Source organism: Ochotona curzoniae, unplaced genomic scaffold (genome assembly GCF_017591425.1).
Source record: "Ochotona curzoniae isolate NIBS_2020 unplaced genomic scaffold, NIBS_Ocur_1.0 contig_1302, whole genome shotgun sequence".
Classification (NCBI taxonomy): Eukaryota; Metazoa; Chordata; class Mammalia; order Lagomorpha; family Ochotonidae; genus Ochotona; species Ochotona curzoniae.
The window spans coordinates 2,161,068-2,180,829 of record NW_024465035.1 but is presented as its reverse complement, the minus strand read 5'-3'; positions in this window follow the sequence as shown (position 1 = coordinate 2,180,829).

Here is a 19,762-nt window from a genome sequence, read left to right as displayed (position 1 = left end):
GAAGGAAATAGGTAGTATAGTACTTAGGAGACAAAATAATTACTTTTTAACATGTGCTATGCTTTTCAACCTGAAAAATCTAAAAGAGCCACCTGAGACATATAGAAAATAGTGAATTCAATGTTAAACATGCATAAAATAATAATTTCCAATGGACAAGCAAATAAGAAACACTAAAGAGGAGTTTTGAATAATGTGCCATACTTGTGTAAAGAGAATTTTTGTACCCAGTGCTGTGGCACTGCGGGTTAAGCAGCTGCCCTCGTGATGCCAGCATCCCATACGGGTGCTGGTTTGAGTCCTTACTTGCACCTGGGAAAGCAGCAGAGGATGATCCAAATGCACATTAGCAGAAAACTGGCCTCGAAAGTGGAGCCAGGATTTGAACTCATGCACTGAAACGTGGGCGGGCTCCAGGCATCCCAAGCAGGTGCTTAACTGCTGTGCCAAATGTGAGTCTCAAGAAAATGTCTGTGTTTTGTTGAGAGATACAGAAGGTTTGACTAAATGAGATCTCAAGGACTAGATATGACAAAAATGTGAATTCTCTGTTAATCTGCAGCTTTGGTAAAACTACTACCTTTCTTCTAGAGCCTTCCAAGGTTTAGATGTATGAGTTTAACCAGGATAGACAGAAGAATTTGAGGAGACATATGTCAACTAATAAGCATATGATGAACTTGCAGCAATTAAAACAATAGAGTAGTGAAAACTGAATAAACAAACCCTGGAAAAGAGAGTGCAAAAATTAGAACCCCGCCCATGCTGGGCACTTAATTTATGAAATGGGCATTACCATTCAAGGAAAAAATGATGAATTCCTGAGCAAATGAGGCTGTGGTAACTGAACAGCCATTTGAAACAAAATAAACCTTGATCTCTTCTTTATTTATTATACCGTATGAATTACTGGGATCAAAGTTTTAGACATGAAATATGAAATCATAAACAACGGGAGGAAATTTATTTGTAATACTTGGTATGACCTCAGTTCTAATTATGAAAATATACATCAAAATGAAATCAAGATAGCATGTCTTGCCTATCAAATCAAAAAATTTAAATATATAGTCTAGTTGGAAAATAAATATTTTCACAACTAAGTGAGATTGCAAATCAGTGCAAGCTCTTTTGAGGGAAGTTTGGTAATTTCAACCCAGCAATTCCACATCTAGGAATTTAACTTTCAGATGTACTTGCACTTGTAAAAATAAATGTACAAGAATATATATCCAGCATTGGTAGTAAAGGACGGATGGACAGAAGGAAAGAAGGAAGGAGGGAAAGGAGAGAGGCAGGCAGGCAGGAAGGAAGGAGGCAGGCTGGTTGTGACTAATGACAAAGTACAGCCAATCCATAATGGAATCTGGGCAGTTGTAAGAGTGGAGTACATGTGAGTGTGCTAATAGGTAGTGGCATTTACGTTTTCCTGTGAAGAGGGAAAGGAAAGGAAAGAGGCACTCAGAGCATGCTGTACCTGTGCATTTAAGAATTTGAATTTAAACATATATCATGTGAATAGTAAACACACGTATGTGTCCCTACTCCAGACATTCCAGATTGCTTGCTGTCCTTCTAACACCCCCAGCAGATGGCCGCCCCGGAGCTTTCCCCAGACACCCTGGCCGCTGGCAGAAACATTGGTTGGCTTTCTCTTCTTTGCACATCTTCTTTCTTCTGAAAGTTTTACACTTTTATTGGCTTCTTACCCTAACATCTTCACTCCTCTAAGACTTCATGTGGGTGTAAGATGCAGATCTAATTTTATATTTTTCAAATCAGTAGTCAACTTTCTTGGTCTTTCTTATGTATTTGGTTATTCCCTTCATTTCCTTCTGACTTATTTATCTACCTTTGCAAAAATCAAAGTCCCATGTTTGAGAAGATTTTATGATAAGTTCGACACAATGTAGGAGTGAGGGCCAGGGACCCTGAGTTAGACTGTCTGAGCCTGAAACCCAACTTCCTCCCTTATTGTGCCACCTGGCATTGGACAAATTATTTACCCGCTTGCGTTTTCCTGGTCTTATTGAGGGTAATATTATTTACTTTCTCCATATAGGTGCACATTCAGATGATGTGTAATCTGTAGGTACAGGTCATCATTTATTCTCTTTTGATTTGAAAGGAAGGGAGGGAGGGGGACAGAGAGGAAGAAAGCGAGCTCCTCCATTGGTCCAGTCTCATGCTGTGTTCTCAGAAAGCTGCGATGAAGGGTGAGTCACTTAGCAAAAAGCCACAGAGGGTCCTTACTTGGTGACAACTCCAGTGTCAAGTGCATGCCCTGGCAAATGTTCTTTAAAACCGTGAATTTGATAGATTGCCATGTTTTTATTTTGCTGCAACCTCAGCCCATGTTTTCATACATTGTAAAACTCGTTTCCTACGCCAAAAATGAAGCTCAAACACTTTTTAAAAATGTAGCTTGGCAACAGAAATGACTCTCTCTATGTTTCTAATTAATGACAAAAATGGATTTTTGAATATCAGAGGACATATTTGGGGATGAGTATGCCAAGTAGTCTGGGTGGTTTTAACTGTGATACACCAGCAGTCCAGATGACCGCACAGGAAAATGCAGCAGCGTGTCCCCAGAGCAGCCGTCACTTCTGACTCATTTTCTGTGAAGCTCCTAACTGCCACTAATTTACACTCTGGCTGATACTGGATCCAAGTTGGAAGGAATTACAAAAACACATATACCCATCAACCAGAAATGATAACCATTATCTTGGTGACTGCCCTGTGTATGCTTTTAAATAAAGCCATTTCCTCTCATTGGAACAACCTGAGATGGACTAGACCACATGGAGGTGGGGATGCCAGCTTTGGTGTTGTGCCTCTGTGGAAACCCAGTGGGCAGACTTAGACCCAATGCACTCTCGCAAACTTTGGAGCCCTGAGGTCCACGGAGTGACTGTGAGGGGTCTTTAGATACACAGAGGAGGGTCCTTGAAAGAAGTCTGCAGAAAAAAAAAATAGCATTAAAGGACAAGTTTATTTTGGTGCATCGTTTTTTCAGTCTACGTTTTCCATTTTCTTCTGGAAAACAACTCCTGTTCAGGGATTTCCAAAACACTTGCAGCGAAACAAGCTTATATTTTAATTCCACGTTCCACGAACATTTTGAAAACACCTCATTCAACGAACGTCACAAAGGTCATTAGCCTTAAAACTGGTCTTCACAGAGGAGGTTCTAGGGAACAGGACGCTAGAAATCCGTAAGTCCCCTGTGTGGCTGCGTGTGTGGGAGAAGCTAGTTCTGGCACAGGGGAGCCCTTAAACAGCGCTCTGCGTACGTTAAGCCACACACAGCCCTTTAAGTAGGTTCTTCTTTATGTTGATTTTACAGATGAGCTAATCGGGGATCTAAGGAGGCGAGAGAACTAACCCGCCGCATTCTACAGCAGAAAAAAGATTAAACAGGGTTATGCACAGGAGGGAGACTTCACCCCGGCTCTGCAGGGCGTCTGCCGCAGCAGAGCAGCGCCAACCTGCAGGTAAATTCGCCCCATCTGGGTAGAGTTCCAGTTGGCCGCCAGGGCTCGCTCCGCCCCACCGGCCCCGCGTCCCTAGCCCGCTGGGTGCCCAGGGGCCAGGCAGTTCTAGACTCAGCATCCGCCGCCCATGCCGGCTCAGGTGACGGAGCTGGGAGTGGTTATCGGCCCAGGGCTGCAGGCGAACGGCTAATCCAGTCCTGGAAGGGGGCACTGGTAGTTAAGCCCTTTAATGGCCCCAGTCCTATGATAATTAGTCCTGGCCTGGAGCTAGCCAACAGCGAGCCCGGCTAACCTGAAACGGAGCCTCATCCCCAGCTCGGCACTAATCCCTTGCACAATGAAAGCCGAACTAATTCACTGGGTAAACACCCTCTCCACTTACTTACAAGCTGCCTTATTTCAGCCCCAAACCAAATAGAAAGGCGGCCAGCAACTGGAAAGAAAATCAAATATTTAAGAACTCATTTTGCCTGAAACTCCCCCTGGGAGGCTGGCCTATCACACTTGGGGATCGCTTCCAACAAGCTGCTCCTTCACAACGGGCAACAGTCGCCCAGGGTGAAGGATTTCCCCGGCAGGTTCAACTGAACCACAGGCTCTGAACACAAGAGCAAGCACACAGTAGGTTCTTTGTAACAGATGCTTCACCCTGGGGGTGGCACGATGGCTGTGGCATAGTGAGGAAAGCCGCAGCCCGTGGTGCTGATCGATCCAGCTCCCGGCTAATGCGCCTGGTAGGGCAACGGAAAATGGCCCAGGTGATTGGGCCCCTACACCCGCATGGGAGACCCTGAAGAAGCTCCTGGCTTCTCCTGGCTTTGGCTTGGCGCAGCCCGCATGTAGTGACTGACGGATTCTGTCCCAAGGGTCTTCCACTGGGAATCACCCCAATCACCTGGGAGGCTGTTACAACGCACACTGTAGACCCTAGGACCGCAGCAACTGATTCAAGCATTGGGATAAATAATTGACTTTCTCACTAGTTCTCCAGAGAACTGGTGGTCTAAACAGGGGCCTAACAGTAGCCATGCTGCACTTTGCGGATGTTACCATCTCGCTCCCACTGGATGTGCCCTGTAGGACCAGCCAACCGTACTTGGATTGAGTGTGCGTGGCAGGGCAGTTCACAGGTCCTGTACTCATGACTTATTGTGAACTTCTAAAATTTAGATTTCACACCCACCCCCCTTCATGGTTAAAAAATAAAACGGAAATCCATTCTTACCGTGCTTACCTTACTTGTTCTGCCTGTGTGCCTCATTTGCTGGTAACCCTGGCTCGCAAACATTAAAGTGTGTTCTGACGTATGGCATACGCTGCTGGAGGCATGAGGGATAGACTGGGAGAAGAGAATCTGCCTTCCCCCACCCAGCTTCTCTGGGAGAGCCCATGTATGCAGCCCCCAGAGCCCAGAGGCTGTGATGGGCATGTTCACAGGCCAGGTGCCCATTTCCCCAAGGACACAGCTGCCTGAATTCACCAGCTAACTTCCTTTAGGAAGTACACACCATGAGCACAGCCCCTCCCTGCCACACACACACACACACACACTCATGCACACACATTTGTCAGAGGTTTATTTATTAATTTATTTCATTGGGGGATGAGAGACCTTCCTTCTGCTGGTTCACCCAGGACCTTCACTGCAACCTGCAGCCCGCATTCACAATAGTCAGAACTGGGCAAGCTGAGGATGAGTCAGGAATTCTACCTGGGCCTGCCACACGGACGTCAGTTGCTCAAGCCTTGAACCATCATCTGCTGCCTCCTAAGATGCTTTAGCAGCAAGCTGGATGAGAAGCAGGGTACGAGCAACTCAAACTAGCACTCTAGCAGGTGTCCCAAGAGGGGTGACACAGCAGCCTCCCTCACTTAGCACCATTCTAACCCTGGAGCAAGATGAAGAGCAATGGAGAAGACATGGCTGCATGCGAAGCCCTGAGAGCCCTCCTTCTGTGTCCTCGGGAGAATGGATTCCAGAAACCCAAATCTGTGAATGCACAAGTCCTTTACACAAAATGGTGTAATATTTGGATATAAACAACATACACCCTTCAGATCATCTCTAGATTACTTGTGATATTTAAGGCAATGTAAGTATCTTGACAATAGTTATTGCAGTGTATTGTACGGGGAGTAATGACGAGAAAACGTTTGTACATGTATCAGCATAGCCAGTGCTTTCCAAACATTCCCCGTCTATTGTTGATTCAACCAGAGGAAGCCAGGGGCTTGGAGGGCCAGCTCTAGTGGCATTTTTCTCAATACTAAGCACCTTGCCTTTAAGAACCAGAAGCATTGACATCCAAAACTGAAAGTAAGAGCTGACAATATTATAAGAAAGAAGATTGTTTGCTGAGCAAGCCAAGATGAAAGCCACATCTCAACTCCCAGAGCGGCACATAAGCATTGCTCTCTCTTGAAAAGTTCAGGTTCAAAACATTTACATTCTGTGCTTGAGGCAAGCAGGGGCTCTTTTAAATAAATGCTAGATGTGTTTATTCCATTTTAATCTGGAATATCAGAAAAGCAGCATTAGAATGTTATTAGATTTTTATCTTTTGTGATTTTAGCGTAAGGGAAAAGAGGTGTTTTGGTAGTCACCACGAGTACACATCTTCCAGACACGAGCTGTTTGCACAAGAACTGTCAGGTCTCGCCGCAGATGTCTCCTGAGGTGGTTTATACAGATCTTTGGGATTATATTGCTATTGTTCCACTTAGGTTGGACCTGCTCTTGCTCTGATTTGGGTTTCCTGGGGTGCACACATGAGACACATTGTCTCCTCAACACGGATGTGGTCTCCAGGAGCCGAGCAGGTATCAGTGTATTTTCTAATCAGTACTCGCTGAGCTCTGGCGGTGCCAGGCACTTCACCACCTTCTAGATGCGCCTGCCCCATAGCCGTTTGGTCCTGATGCTGGAGAAGTGCAGGCAGGCAATCATGGGAGGAGGTCACTGGCCTACCTTGAACCTGGAACTGGTATTTAAATACAGGCAATATCAAGTTGGGGTTCCCAGCATGAATAAACAGTGGACATTCTAGTGCTGGGGAGGTGAGGGGAAAGCTGACAGTTGGTTGTTAGGGCCGTGGGCCCCAGACAGAGCTGCATGCTGAAGGATGACTGCAAGCACTGGCAGGCCCTGTGCTCTCCTCTGTCTGTGCCTTGATAGCCCCATGTCCCTGGTGATAGCACCTGCAGTGCCTGCCTGGCCCATTGGCATCTGACCCCTACTGTCCTTCAGTGGTACTGCAGCCTCTCCTTCTGAGGGACACTTTCTCTTTCTACCTTCTAGCCTTGCCCTTGGGCCACTCATCCCATCAGATGCCTAACCAGGGATAAGGATCTGTGTGGAACAGACCATCCACTGCTGCCTCCCTTAACTTCCCATCCCAGACTCCAGAATCTATGATCTCTTGACTAGAGCCTGTCTCCAGCTTGCAGCCACACACCTGCCCTCTCAGCTGGCCTGTGCAGGACCACAGTGCAATGCATATCTTTCTGGGAAGTCAAGCAAAAGTCAGCACATAGAGCTCTGTTCTTGGGACTCCTGGAAGAAACACTTCAACCTCCATGCCACAGCTCACAATAAACTTGCATGTTTGAACACTCGAGGTTAGTCATGTAGAGTGCAAGTAAAATAGCAGTTTACACATGTAACATTGACACCTTGAAAGGTCCTGAGTCCATCCCAGGCTGTTTACAATACTCCAATCTTTAAGTCAAATGGGAAATAATGAAAGGTTTAGGATTGGTTATCCTACTTGCACCAAATCACTACGTTTTGCTAGCCCAGATACATCAACTTGGTTCATGGTCCTGGACCTCAACAAAGGCATCTGCTGCACGCCTTACACCCCTAACCCCAACGTCTGTTTTCCTTTGAATGGACTGATCCAATCAGGACTACGACTGCTCAGTGAACCTAGCCAGTCCTTTCTCCAGTCTTTAGAGATCCCCATTTGATCCAGTGTAACCCGATAGAAGAGACCCCCTCAGGTATTGTATAGCACTACTACCAAAGTTCAGTTACAGAGAACTTACGGCTAGGTGAATTTCTCAAGAATTAAGCTCTACTCTTGAGTCTTCATAGGCACATCTCGAGAAGGATTCTGTCTGTTCTTGTGAAACAATTGAAAACTAAAATATTGTCTTCCAAAGGTTAAAACAATAAACCAAATTTTTTCTTTTGCCTGAAGAGAGACATTAAGGTTGCTGTGTTTGTCTAGCTGATTTGGTTTTCCTACTTTGCTGATTCTTCTAGGACATTGCTATTGGCAGAAAAATCTCTTGGTGCGATAGGCTTTTCTGCCATAAAGGCAGGAAGGTTATGATAGATCGTGCAGCTGTTTTCAGTAATATGTTGCCTTGAGCAGCTTAGCTTTGACCACTGGTCAGGCTCTGTAGCAACTACAGGATTCCATGCATTCTCTGGCTGAAGTGGTCATAGACAGCTAACTGGCAGTACAGGATGGAAGATGTTCAGCAACTGCTAAACCCTGGTGCACCTGCATTAGTGACAGTGAGCTTGTGGAAGACAGATGTCAGAAGGATGCATGATGAAGTTCAGTGGTTCTATGCATTGATGAGAGAATCCCACCACTTTTCACCATCTAAAAACTGTAAAATGTGCTGCCCTTCTCTGACACAATTTCTACCTTTGGTCCTTCTTTGTCCAAGCATGTCAAGTTTGCCACTTCCAAAATCCAAGAGTCCTGTGCAAGAACAATGGCCGTGGTGTGATAGCAGCCGTTGGCAATGACGAGTGCTGCGTCTGTCTCTACCTCTCAATCATCTTTAGATTTATCATTCCCTCAGTAACTATTGATGAGTACCTGACTCAGCACAAAGAAGTCAGAGATGATAACGCATCCTTCCTCATCCTCTTATAAAGATTAAGAGATGAACGCTTCTGAGGAGACAAGTGATGTGGACGGGTAGGGAGTTGGTAAATAATGAGAAGCTGAGCAGTGCCCGTAGCACCTGTGTGAATGTGCAAATCCCACACCCTGGAAATAGCTAACACGGCTCTCATTCCCATCACATACAACATGCCACAACACTCTCCACATTTCAGCATCGGCACTGCAGTCCCTCGTACAGAAAACACCACGACTCCTCCGAGATTCCTGTAAAGGCAGCTAGGAAGTGCTCCTCCAGCTCCACCAACTTGGTCTCATTTGAATATTCAGTTATGACACTGAAGAGATGACCCCAACGTTGGTGAGAGAAACAGCCCTTTCTTCTTCATAAAGGGGCTGAACATATACCATCTGAACTTACACCATCCCTTTTAAAATATATATTCATTTCTACTTACTTGTTGTAAAGTCAAAACTACATAAAGAGGAAGACAGAGATCTTCCTTCCACGGGTTCACTCCCCAGAAGTGTTCAGGTCTGGGTCAAGCCAAAGCCAGGTGTCAGCAACTTCTTCCAGGTCTCCCACATAACTGACAGGAATCCAAGTCCTTGGGTCATTTTATCCCATCTTTGCAGACCATTACCAGACACTTGAAAAGTGGAGCAGCTGGGGCTCAAACCAGTGGCTAAAAGGGATGCTGGCATTGCATGCTTTATTTACTATTCTACTACTCCAGCCCTTAACATTCCTTTTAACAAATTTTATTTTCTGTTCACATTTACATCCTTGTGAATTCTTCTCTCAGGTGACAATAAGAACCTGGGGTAAGTCCACGTGGGTGTCAAGTGCCCCCAAGGTGTAGGGACAATGGATCTGCGCTTTCCTTACACTTTGTGACTGCATGACTTTTCTTGAGATGTCTCCCAATATTTAGACAATCTTCCTTCAGTGGTGAAGAAATTCTGACAAAAATGTTTTCTCCAAGACTCCAAGATCTACACTGCATAGTGAGTCCCTTGACAGTGTGATATATTGGGAAGAAAGCATGGCTGACTTAGCTAAGCACTCGGACCAAGAGTGAGTGTTCCTGGGGGCCTGACTCTTCTTCATCACACCTGTAGAGCTGTGTCTTCCTCACTTTTAAACATTTACTTCTCCGCATTTGAGTCTTTCAACCTGCTATTCTTTAGCAAAAAGTGTTCTTTGGTGGAGTTGAAAGATGGAGCTAGGGCATAGAGCGTATCTGCTTAAAGAGAAAGTCTTTTCCCCAACTTCCTTATCGACAAGGTGGCATGGTCACAGACAGACCAGAAGAACACATTTTTCTTCTCCTTTGCCTGAATTAATGTAACATAGATGAGGGTGCCTCGTCCACAAGGCATTTGTGGAAAATGCGATTAAAAGATACATTTATTTTTATGCAGAAAAGTGAAATCTGTGCAGAGTCTTCATCATACATATTTTCTATAAAATTTTAAAGATCTTTCTACGTGTGATTTTAAAACTTTTTGCACTAAAATAAGTTTATCTTTTAACTCCATTTGCACAAACTGCAGGAAGCACCCCCGCATTTGCTGTGAATCATTGTGTTGAGGGTCAGGCTGTTGAGTAGTGTTTCTTTCCATCTTTGCATCAGCAAACCTCCATGTCTTCATGCTGCCTTCCTCCCCTTCCCCACCTTGTTCTCCCAAGCCCCTCCATTCCGATGCAGGCCCATTTAAGACATCATTTCCACCCTGCCCCCAACAGCACCGTGCATTTGGTCATAAATAATATGATCATTACCTAACAGGCACGGGGAAGAGCCCAGTGATAAATAAACGGACTTGTCATCTCTCCACAGGCTCGGCAGAGCAGAGCTAGCTATTAAAGAACTCTCATAGCCACAGGCAAAGTCTCTTACCCACTTCTCCTTGTGGAGACCTTTCCTGAAAAGCTGAGATTGCTCCAATGGTTCAAGGTGCTATTGAGCTCTAACCAGGGACAATGGCAAGGCTCCAGTCGTAGCATCTGAGGCGATGCTGTGGTCTGATAAGGTTGCTGGAGAATAAGGCAGAGGAGAGGCCCGATAATGGTTTGCTGAAAGGCTGGGATGAGGCCGAAGCCTGAAGACGGAAACAGCTGCTGTAGCAGGGCGGCCTCCCCCGCCCCACCCTCCCATTCTTTTCCATTTTGATTGCATTAAAAACCACTCTCTAAACGTGCACTTCAGAAATGATTTTTTTCCCTTAGCTCCAAGCTAGTAATACACCTCACTAACTCATTTGATACCATGAGAGGTTTTGAGAATATTTCAATGTTTCTCATTCAGGGATTTCCTCTTTTGTTTCATATTGAGAAAACCAAAGATGCAACCACTGTGTTGTCCCTTGCTTTCCTCGCATCGTTTCGGGTGACTTTTCACCTTCTCTTGGTGTAAAAACCTTTCAAGAAAGCAAAACCCAACACACTCCCAGTCTTCCTTTTACGGCATTTTCTTTTTTCCTTTCAATTTTCCTGCCTGTTTGTTGTCTGTCATTTTTGTTCTTTATATGTCTGTCTCTCTCTTCCCCTCCTTCTCTTGCTCCTAAAACTTGATTTCAGAAAACTGATAAATGTAGGTCCATTTTGCTCAAGTTGTGTTGTGTTACACAACATTTGAAAGACAAAACATCTGGATTCAGATGGATTTGTTTCAAACAACCTGAAAACAGGGAGTAGGAATACAGGAAAAACTTTACCCATGTCCCTTCTCAGTGTGGCTCATCTGGAACCTATACCTCCAGCCTGGTCAAGGCAGGACCAGGGGAACAAATGGAATGTTTTAGGAGCTGGGGTCAGAGGTCAGCATCAATCAGCCAGTGGACTTCTCTTTCAGACATGAACTTCTCGTCCTCATTCTTAGAATCCACTGCTGTGAGTGAATCAAATCAAAACAGAGTGCTTGCTCAGATCCAGAAGACATGCACAAACTAGTTGCTGACTTCTAAGAACCTAAGACTGGGCCCACATCGACACAGTAGATCAATAACAAATTAGTTACACAAGAGTTTAATAGCCAAATTCTGGGTCCTGTCAGACACTAGTTGTTAGTGAAATCTATAGTATCAGGAAAATGTTAAGAACTTGGACAGTCACAGCTCTGCTGGATGACGAACGGGATTTAGCTTGGTTTGATTTGTTCTTGACCACGAGCTTCCAGAGAAAAATATATAGCCAGTGCTCCCCTGAGGGGTCTCTCCGTGACTTTAATACCTGTGGTATGAGCTACACATTCAGGAAGTCAGTTTAGGATTGCTGATCCAGAAGTCACAAGTCCCCATGTGTGTAACTCTATATTCCTATTTGTCAATCACATTTCCCAGGATGCATCTGGGACTCAAGTAGAAGAAACCACAAAAATGTGGCACTGTGGGTATTGAGCTCCACAGGGAGCTGGAGCGCGTGCTGGCTATTCCCCGCACATTGGGCAAGGCGCGGCCCTGAACTCATAAAGAAGGCTAGCCATTGGGAATGGGTCTCTCTGCCATCATAGACTGTGACTGAGGCACAGCCACATCTGTCTCCCCTCCCCAACCCCTTTTCCTTTAGGGCAAATTTCCAGGGTCACTGCCCATTCATGACAGATATTTTTCTGTATGGGCAGCCATGTTTGTGTGTGTGTGTTCATGTTCTCACATTCTAAATAAACTGTATCATTTTGTAAACCTTGATTGTGGCAGAACTCTGAATGTGTAACTTTGTGCATGATGGGGACCTCACAAAAACAGTCAGTACTCCCTCATCCTGTCACCTGTTGCAAGTGTAGATTTTGATTCTAAAAGCTAGGATCTGGTCCAAATCCTCGTGAGTATTTCCCCAGGAGAAAGTGCATGCATCTGGTATTACTCCATACTGATAGTTTCTGATGGGCTTCCCATCATCAGTAATATCAGATCTGATCCAGACAGCTAAGACTCCAACATGGGTAACCAGGAAGTCCCAAAACAGGAAGTGAACTGAACTCCAGGAAGCTCAGTCCCAGCCATCCTGGTTTGTAAATCACTAGTGTAAACGTTGCATGAACGCGTCTCTGCCCCAGGCCTTCTGCTTCCTCAGTGCCAGTGAAGACTGGATCAGATGGAAGTCAAGGACAGCAGCCCACAGGGTGCTCATGGGACCAGCTGTGCCCATCTGTCCCAAAGCAGCTGATGGCATTGGCAAGGGTTAATACCCACTCCAAGTGGCACCGAGATCCAGCAGGATTTCAAACATTCATTTCCAGTGTGGCTAATTGATGTCGGCCATGCAGGCATCTGGGACAAAATAATTCTAGTCCCTGGAAAGAGCAACCAGATTCTCAGAAGACTTCTAGAAATGGTCACAGTGAGTGCTCAGACTCCATGCCTTAATTAGACCACAAGCTCCTGTGCTGTTCCTCAGGGGTCTTTGGATCAGGCTTTCAACTTTCATGAAGGCCAATGTCAGGACTTGCCCGCAAGTAGAGGAATAGTAAAGAGTTGTTCTTCCCATTGAGCCATTTTCTGAGCGATCGTGAGGAGCGTTTGAAGACCAATATCCCTCCCTCCATGCAGTCCCTACCATTAAGAGGGTTTCTCCACGTCTCACGTCTTCCACTGAAGGAGTCATGGCTCTTCTCAAAAGTGTGTGTGTGCTTCAGCAATTGAAGTTTAGTGTTTAGGAAAGTCTCTCGTGACTTAAAAAGAAAAGCCATGCAAGAAAAAAAAGGGAACTTTTCATTTTTTTAGTGTCCTCAAACTTATTTTTTTTAATTAAAATTTTAAGCTGAGGATTTACAAATCAGAGATTCACTTTTGAGAGTTTCATTGTAGTTTTGAAAAGTCATAATTACTTGAGGTAGGGGAGAAGGGTGTCTACTTTATTCCTAATGGAAGCTATACTTACAGATAGATGAAGTGTCTATATAAAAATGGGACCCGTGATTATATTAATACTGTCTAACTGATATTCAATAACTCACCCTGCTATTTCCCATTGTCCATATTTAAATACTTCAAAAAGAATTCTAATCAAGTAGAAATTAATAGGGGAGGGAAGACTAGGGCTGGCAGGAGAAGGTTCTAATCCCACTATCTCTTAATATTTCAAAGTCTCTTTTATTTTCTTAATAAAAGGGCAAGAGAAAGAGAAGGAGAGAGAGAAAAGGGAATTAATCCAGTGCTCTGAACTGTCTTCTCATCTTAATGCTTTAAATAAATTCTAAAGACTATTATACATGAGAAGGCTGCTTATGGCCAATGGCCAGGCTTACTTCCGCTTTTCAACCTTTTTTTTTTTACTGTCTTTCCTTTTTCCTTCTCTCTCATCTACCTGTCTTTTCCCCTTCTTTCCTGTATTCTCAAGATCGTCAAAATCCAGAAATGAGTGCGAAATGTAAGTCCAGGCTCTCGCTGATGTAATCAGGGCCCGTTTTGTCTTCCCCGCCTTTCTCCCTCACCTACAGGGACACTTCCCTCTGCTGCCTTGTGTATTTGTGTTTCTGAAATTATGCTTCCCTCATTTCTTCTGATGCTATATTCTCTTGCCTCACCTCGAGGACCTTAACCACTGCGCCACCGCACCAGGCCCCAATTCCCACTTTTTCAAGAAAAGCATGCTTGTTCACAGTTTTCAAATTATTGTAATGATAAAAAGCATTGATATTTATTGAACTGTTTCAAGGATTTGGATAAATGACTACATTATATCAATCCCTAGGAGATTATTCTGGTTTCACTGAGTAGAACGAAGTCAATGGTCAAAGGTGCCACAAGCGGAAAAAGAGCTGGAACTAAGGGTCTCCGCTGCCTTCCTCACCTCACATGACCTAGAACGTTCCACGCCTCTCATGATTTCATACAACAGCGATTTTCTTAAGCAGAACGAAAAACCTTGTGAAGAGGCCTGAGTGTCTTGCATTGTTCTGTCTCCCAGCTCTTATTTGAGGTATGTTCATAGTAGATTCTCTATTTCATAGTCAATGTCTGGTTTTTCACGGTGGATCTGATAATACTTTCACTGTATTTATGCATTTAATCACTGTATAAACTCAATTTGGGTCTTATCAAACTTGACATTATCCTTATTTTTCTCAAAATTGAATCAAATGAGTCAATATTAATGCACTAAAAGTTGCTATCTACTATACACTATTGATTGATCAATAGAGCAATTGGCAGACCCATTCATTCATTCAATGAGCATTTATTGAGCCTTTCCGTGTGCCAGGTACCATTATAGGCACCAAGTGAATCTTTACAATAGTAAGAAAAATGTACAGAAAAGTCCTTCTCCCATTGTGTTACCCATATTCTTGTAAAGGGAGATAAATAAATGAATAAAATATATATTAGAGGATGATAAATCTATGTAGAAAAATAAAGTAGGTGAAGAGCAGGGACCTGGAAGAAGGGCTACAACTTTAAGGAGGATGATGAGGCAAAGACTCACGGAGCACAGGGAGATGAGAGAAGGTCGGGCTCTGGATCTAGAGCATTCTGCATAGACGTCAAGGTGAAGCACAGACAGGAATTGTTGTGAGATGTGCAAGCACCTGTGAAGAAGTCAGCAGATCACTCATCTGTGATTCAGATGGGAAATTACATGCTCTGCATGGAAATGTTTGTTGGTATTAGTAAGAGCTGACCACAGACCCCTATCGGTAGGCAGATTCCAGGGAAGTGAGGCAGGCAAAGAGGGGAGGCAGGGCAAGATGCTGAGTGACTTCTCTGGTCACTGCCTCATAGGGAAGCCTCAGAAGACGCAAAGCAGGTGGTCTGCAGGTGTGTTGGCATGGCCACATACGGAAAATCTAGAATCTGTGCTTGTTCCAATCTGTGGAGGGAGAAAGAAGAAATTCATTGGTAAACTCTTCCCACTACTTATTTCTCATGGATCAGATTTCATCCTGCAAGTGGGTAGAACCTTCCTCCATGCCTCCAGTACCTGCCCCCGACACACAAACCATCACCCCCCCACACAAGCCATCACCCCCCCACACAAGCCATCACCCCCCCACACAAGCCATCACCCCCCACACACACACACACAAACAGGCAGTGGGAACACAGTGTCTGAGTAGGTTGTGCAGGCAAGAGGAGCAAGCAATACAGAGCAGGGGCTCTGGGCGCACACAAAATACACCAATATAATAGCAGCAATTGTAATGGTATAAGCTTGATAAACTTTCATGTGTAAAAAGGTGTATTTATCCATTTACTTGAAAGGCAGAGAGAGAGAGAGAGATCTGAGGGATCGTCCATTCACTAATTCACTCCCAAATGACTGCCACAGCCAAGGCTGGGACAGGCTGAAATCAGGAACCAGGAGCTCCATCTGGGTCTCCCCTGTAGGTAGCAGGAGCCCAAACACTTTGACCTTCCCGCACTGCCTTGCTAGACTCACGAGCAAGAAGCTGCATCCTGGATTAGAAGTCAAGCTGCTGGGACTCTGACAGCACTTTGACATATGGTGCTGGCATCACAAACAGTGACTGAGCCACCTTGACACAATAACAATATTTAGCAAGAGAAAATGCTTACACAGCCTGAAAAGCAAAGGCATCAGAAGCACCATTTCCCTAACCTCAGGGAGTATTGTGTAGGAGGTTAGCAATGTGTGTATGCGTTTTGTGTCAAGAGGAGAGAGAGATGTCGATCAGGAAAAGAACAACCAGAACTCTAACTCAGAGAAGGCAATACGGACTTAGGTGGGCTTGCTACTCTCTTGGGAACATCAACTAACTTCTTTCATTCATCCTGACAAGAGCAGTTACCATACAAAAGTTCCCCACAAAAAGAGTTACAGTTAGTGAGAGAGTATGGGAATCTGGATCAGAGAACAAAATGAATTTCAAACCAATCTCATAGCTTAATATGACTAAATCACCTACTCTTTAAAATGGGAAAATTGGGAAAGTTTATGGATTTAATCATAGCTAAAAATTCACTGTGTGACTATTATAGGTTTCTAAAATATTAGACAGCCTATTCTGCTATAAACTTTTTCAATTTTCAAATCATTTAGTTATTGAAGAGAGATAGCTACAGAGAAAAACCTCAAAAATTTAATTTAGAAAAGGGTAATGTTGCTTATAAAGGGAAACAAGTCTAGAAAGAACAGCGGGATGGTGGACTGCAGTGAGTTCAGGTGCTGCTTCCTACACCAGCAGCAGCCCACACTGAGTTCCAGTTGCTCTGCCTCCAATCCAGCTATCTGCAAATGTGCCTACGAGGGCAGTGGAAGATGGACCAAGGGTTTGAGCCCCTGCCACCCACGTGCAAAACCAAGTTGGAGTTCTTGGCTTCTGGCTTTGGCCTGGCCCCAGATCTGGTCATCTGGTCACTTGAAATCATTTGGAAAGCAAACCAGCAGTTAGAAGAGATTCTCTTTCTCTCTCTCTCTCTCTCTCTCTCTCTCTCTCTCTCTCTCTCTCTCTCCCTTTCAAACACATTTTAAAAAATAAATAGAAGGAACAGATACCTAAATATGTAATTAAGCACATTGTTAGGGCAGAGCTCGATGCAGCCCATATTTGTAGCACATCAAGAGAATCCTCCTGAAGCTAGAGTCCATGAATTCCTATGTCCTCTCGAGTTCATCTGGGCTGTGTCTCCTGGCTCTTGCACCTGAGGTTTAAACACTGGCTATACTTCCTTGGCCCAGCCAAATCTAGTTTTTCTCTGATAAATAGGTTTACAAATATTTGGTCAATGAAATTGGTCTTCTGAATTTAATTTAGCTTCAAAGTAAGATCATGTGTGTTTTACAAGCCACTATCTCACTTAAGTAGTTCTTTACCCAATTGGTAGCCATATAGGGCCTTCAGAGAGTCAGGGAATTTCTCTATTTTACACTTTGGTGAACCCAAGCCTAAGGACAAAGACCCAACCAATGCCTCACAATAAAGAAACATTTTCTGACTCCAGTCAGTGGCATTAAATATAATCTGTAATATTGGCTAATCCTCCACTTGCAAGTGCCAGCATCCCATATGGGTGCTGATTCATGTCCTGGCTGCTTCACTTCCCATCCTTTATAGTTATGGCTCCTCCCTGCTTATGGCCTGGGAAAGCAGCGGAGAACAGCCCAAAGCCTTGGAATTCTGCAACTGTATAGGAGACGTGAAAGTGGCTCCTGGCTCCTGCCTTCAGATCAGCACAGCTATGGGCTTGCCTTTGTGGTCATTTGGGGAGTGAACCAGCAGATGGAAGATCTTTTGTCTCTCTCTCTCTGTAAATCTGCAATTCCAATAAAAATAAATAAATCTCTCAAAAAATTTCTCCCTTCCTTCAGCATCTTTCCTTCCTTCATGATATAAATTATATATATCAGGCAATGCTGCAGTGCTGTGAGATTGGGTATAGTAAGCTCTGCACGTTGAATTTCCTCCTGCCAAGAGCCATGTAAATAAATCACATATATATATATGTATATAACACTGACCCACATTCCTTATTGTTGCTACTATCTTGCCTCTCTTTTATAGATCTGTATGATTTTGGGTGACACTTATCTATGGATGGACAGCAGAGATGGAGATAAGGAATTGTGAAGTTAGGTGGTTGGACAGCCATGAAGATTCCAAACGCTGGAATCTCCCAGATATCAGCAGGAGTGATAGCAGAGGACGGCTGAGAGCCTGATGCCTGAGAGACGAAGGGGAATGACAGCATGGTTAATAATAGGTGACTGGACGAGAAAGCCGGCGGTTAACAAATCTAAATGGGGCCAAGGCCTCAGAGGAAGAAGATGCTTTATCTGAATGAAAGGAAATGAAAGGCTTAGACACAGCAGTGCAGCACGAGGTGATGCTGACACGTCTCCTCCGGCTTTGAGAAGAGATGGCAAAATGCCTGCTCCAACTCCAGGCTGGAAGAGGAAACAGCGGCAAGGATGAGGAGGCAGTCAAGCAGCCAGGTGGCAGGAGTTACAGGAGGGAGGGTGAGACTGAGAAGCTGGACTGCTCTCTGCTAGGTGCCCATTGGCTGACTGGGAACTCCGGAGTGTGGCACCAACGGATAGGACCCGAAATGACGCTGATTCCAGTTGTCCTGACCATCTCAGACAAGCAGTGACAGCGCCCTCTCAAGGTGTGGAGGATTAAGAAGACCCGTTAAAGGCACCTACAGGTCTTCTGTCTGGTAAGGGATTTGCTTTCATTCACTCCATGAGTTGCTGACTAGTCTCATTTTTTGCAATTGTCATTTCAAACATTGGTCCCTAATTCTATTTTCAGTGCATTATAATATCTCCAGTGATTTCCCCACCTATGCAAATTCAGCCCTTAAAAGAGACATTTATCTGGATCCAGATAAAGCCACTGTAACTAACAGAGCTATCAGATTCCAGCATTGTTTCCATTTGATCTGCTCTAGACGGAGATGGCTTCAGTAGCAATCTCTCAAGTGAGCCCTGACCTCTTTCTCTTAGGAACACAAATCCCTCCAGATGGGCATTCTGTACAGTGATTAAGAAACTTGTTTCCCATGTCCAAATACCTGACTCAAGTCCAAGCCCTGGTTCTTCTGTGTCCCGTCAACTTCCTGCTAATGTGCACCTTGGAGACAGCAGGTGCTGGCTCAAGTACTTGGGTCCCTGCTACCTACACGAGAGACTAGCGTTCCAGGTTCTTGGCTTTATCGTGGCCCAGACTTGACTGTTGTGGACATTGTTGGGGGTGGGGGAAGATAAGCCACTGGAAAGAAGATCTAAATAAATAAATAAATAAATAAAATGAAAATAGATACATAAAAATTTTTGAAGAACACTAATCGCATTATAAGGAATTCACATGCCCTCACTACATGTAAACTGAATTATCTGTCATGGGTCTTATCTCTTAACACTATTCCATTCGGGGTTGGTTAGAATGTCAACATATGAATTGGGTGGCATTTAGTCCATAACAGACATAATTCAAGAACAATGATCATCTTTACACTTAGCTTAACTATAGTGAAATGAGTGTTATAGACCTCCCTTTCTTTGGCTTCACCTGTGGAAGAGACAATAGTTTGTGGAACTTCTCTTCCATTCAGCTGAAAGTCACCTGACTTTCTTACGGAGTTGGAGAGCTCAGATGGAGCCTCTAGATGCATCCTAGGATCTGAGAAAAACCCGTGTGGCGCTGGAAAGTGTTTCTTCCAGCATGTATCACCTCAAGTGAGCCTGGCAAGCACAGTCCAGACTTCTGTAGGTCTAGTCTCTCAGAATCACAGGCAGAAGACAGCTTCATTCCAGTCCGTGTCTTATGATTCAGCGCAGGCTGAGTACAGATCAACATGTGTAGACACTAATGGTCCCTGTCCTCAGGTCATGGAATATCCCCAGTGTTGCATCCCACACAGACACCTTTTGGCCTCTATAACCACTATTGTCATGTAGACCTAGCATTCAGCTCCAAGGTTGTGCAAGGC